This window comes from Podarcis vaucheri (assembly GCF_965113315.1).
Source record: "Podarcis vaucheri genome assembly, chromosome: 3".
Classification (NCBI taxonomy): domain Eukaryota; kingdom Metazoa; phylum Chordata; class Lepidosauria; order Squamata; family Lacertidae; genus Podarcis; species Podarcis vaucheri.
In genome coordinates this window covers 83,548,267-83,551,792 of record NC_138761.1, presented here as the reverse complement: position 1 = coordinate 83,551,792, position 3,526 = coordinate 83,548,267, and positions in this window count along the sequence as shown.

Below are 3,526 nucleotides of genomic sequence, written 5' to 3'. Positions count from 1 at the left end.
AATTTGCAGAGCAGGTATGGGAAACCACAGCTGAGTGGTATTCAGTGGTAATAATATAAACAAAAACTGATAAGCAGGGTATTGATTAACGCTCCTGTCTCCTGGCCATTTTGTTTTGTTTTGTGGAACACCTTCATGGTTTCTTTTAAAATGTGCACGTTTCCCCTTGCATACCAACCTGATCACTGTAATCTGCAGAGAATGCCTTGTTAACTGTACCATAGCCCACAAATGTCCACCTCTACATTGTTCAGAGAAGGGCTTTTTCTACCTTGTAGAAAGATCTCCCATCAAGATCATGTGGGCACTGACAGTTAAAAATTGACCTCTTTATTCAAGCTTTTCTTGATGGTTAATACCAGTCCCTTGCATTTCTGACTACTGGTGTTTTATTATTATGCCTTTTATTGCTATATTTTGTTGTATGCTGTTTGTTCTATACACCTCCTCGGTGTTTCTTTGAAACAAAAGATACAGCCCTTGCATTCATTCACTAATTTCCTATAGGATGTGTGTACAGCTCTGATCTTTTTGGAAATGTCTCTTGACCAGACCAATCCTAGCTCTATTTACTAGTGCAGCTGCCAATATTTGTCCAATGATCCTGTCCAATGTTTCATTCTGAATCAGACACAAACTATCACATCTGGCGCAATAGAAAAGCTTTAGAGATTCTCTGCCTCATAAAACTGTGTAGCCCCTTCAGAAATTGAAGGGTGTGTGTTCTCCTCTATGCCCTCACAGTGTGTCCAGAAACATTTTTTCCATTTTGTTCGAAACACAGTTGCTGCTTTCTTACCACATGCACCTCTGTGGAAATAGGAATGTTCAACCCTTTTGCACTTCTGAGACCAACTGTCCATGTACAGTTTCCAGAAATTTGCTAAGGGCTACATAGCAGTGGGTGGAATCTGTGGTCCATTAAAATGTCTGTGATTCCTGAAGCACTCTAAAGGCCCCCAATGCACCTTGATTTATGTATATTACATATGTATATTACATGCATAGTCTCCTAAACCTGTAGTGTCAGTGTAACAGCCCTGAAGGAGCTACCAAACTCAGTCTGCCCTCCTCTGGGTAGTATTAACAGTCACAGTACATAAAATACACAAAAAATAGATGTTGACAACCTGTGTCTTTGTGTTCTCTGAGGGTTATTTCTCAGGTCTTTTCTAAGGTCCTACTCAAAGGGAATTCTACTCCTGCTTCTCGATAAAAACAGGTTCCTCGATTTCCTTATTACACTCTTGTTAAAGTGTACAGGTGCAAAACACAAACGGCAACATCGAGCAACAGTTAATCAGGACCTTCTGAACTGAAAGCATTTGAATGGCTGCAATTAAAATCCAATGGATTTCAGTGGGATTTTGCTTCACCGTGGCTAGCCTCTGCTGGATGGTGGCCAATAGATGGGGGAGGGGGGACAACAACACCAGTGTAAGATGTGCTCACAGGCAGCCAAATATCCTTAACTGCCTGGAAATACAACAGAACAGCCAAAGTTCCATAGCAAAGCACACACTTGGAATGCAAGATGTTCCTGGTTCAGTCCCTGCCTAGGGGTGGAGTGTTCTGAAAACAAACACTTTAAGGTACATTAATACTGAGAGATTATAACTAGCCCAAGATCACTCAGAGCACATTGTGTCTGAGCAGGGATTTGACCAGCTCCATCAGGTTCCTCCCTCAACTAGCACCAGGTAGCAGCCATTCCATCAGGCTGCAGCAGATTTGGGAAGCAGGACTTCATTAGATCTTCTGAGACATTGGGCTTCTCATCTCCCTGAACTCTTTCCATTCAGTATGGTTGCTATAATAATTTTGTATTTTTAGGAAGTGGTGTCTGAGTTTGCTTTCTTCCTCTTCCTTCCACATCACTTTTTTCTGTCGTGTCATGTCTTTTAAATGGTAAGCTTGTTGACAGAGGTGGTCTTCTTTCTATAGATAATATGTAAGCTCTTCTGAGAGCCTTTTCAGCTAAACAATTCATTAAAAGGATTGGTTACATTCTACTGATTACAACTCCGTGACTTCTGAAGTCTTCCCCAGTGAATCTAGGAATGACCATGGATTCAAACCCGTTTTCCACTGGCTCTGATATGGTGATGGTATAATATTGCTACTATTGTTCTTCTCTTCATTACATCTCACTGCTGTTCTCTTTCACACACTTGCCCTGACTCGATAACTCCCAAATACTTACATGTCACATCCCTAGATAAACGAGCTCCACTTTTAACATAATTGTTCTTCATGTCAAAAACAGACTTCCAATAATGATGAATTTTGACTGCTGTCACCCAGCTATCTCAGTGGTTGGGTTGAAATCAGTCCATGGATAAGAAAATGCTACTTCTCGATAAGCTTATTTCAGTCTGGATTTGCAAGGATTAGCATTTGGAAGGTGTCGAATATGCTACCAACTACCATTGGCAAAAGTAGGTTGTGAAAGGAAGCAAATTTATTATTTTTTAAGGTGTAAACAGGCATAAACAAAAAAACAATCTTTAATTTTTGAAGGGTTTTTTCTATGCACTGTAACTTAGCCTCCACCTTGCATCTTTCTGCTATTCGCTGCATTCACATGAACATAAGCAAGCAATGCCAGACAATCTGTGTGGGTTATCTCTGCACTTTTCACACACATTTTAAAATCGGGATCACATTGGCACACAAACTTCCATTGGATGGGTGGGTGTCATACTGAGCAAAGAAGATTTTAAGAACAGGAGTATACTTCTCTCTTAAGTGAGTTGTATTCAGAGAAGGAACTGGGGGATACCTGCTTCCTACAATGCAGTTATATTTTCAATGGCAGGTGGAGCCACTTGCAAAAGGACAGATTTCCTGCTTAAAACCCCAGAGAGCCACTGTGGCTAGACAACACTGAATCTGATGGACCAATGGCCTGACTTGGCCTAAGGTAGCTTCCTGTGTTCTTATTAGACAGGATGTGTTACAGAATGAGGCAGCCATTGCAGGAGGGGAAGCAGTGTTGGGAGAAGTGGCCATGAGGAAAGTGCTGTGTGTGCCACACAGCCTGCTCTTCACCCCTAAGCCAGTCTGTGACCCTTAGTTGCTGTCAAGAAAGTCATATTGGCCCCAATGAGGGAGTGGGATCCAACTGCCAGTTGTGCCAGCTTCTGTACATACTGTAAGAGGATGCCACCTTGTCCTTTGCCTGGAATGGCCAACTGCTTTAGGCTTCCCCTGTTCCAACTAAAACAGCACCGAAGTACATACATCATGATTGGTTCATATCCATCCCTTCCTTCTAATCCCTTTGTTGTCTTCCTCATTGGCAAAAGTGAAAGCTCACTGGGACCAATAACTGTCTTTTTAGAAATGTCCTTGCTTGTAAAATGACTGAACAAATAGAAACAATTATAATTGTTCCTGCTCTTATGATTACATCCCCTGAGCAATCTCTCCCCCCCCCCAATGCAATATAGCTATAATTTAAACATGGTACAAAGAAAATCAGGGTTTGAAATATGCAGCATTTTGTGCTATGGGAAAAGCATGC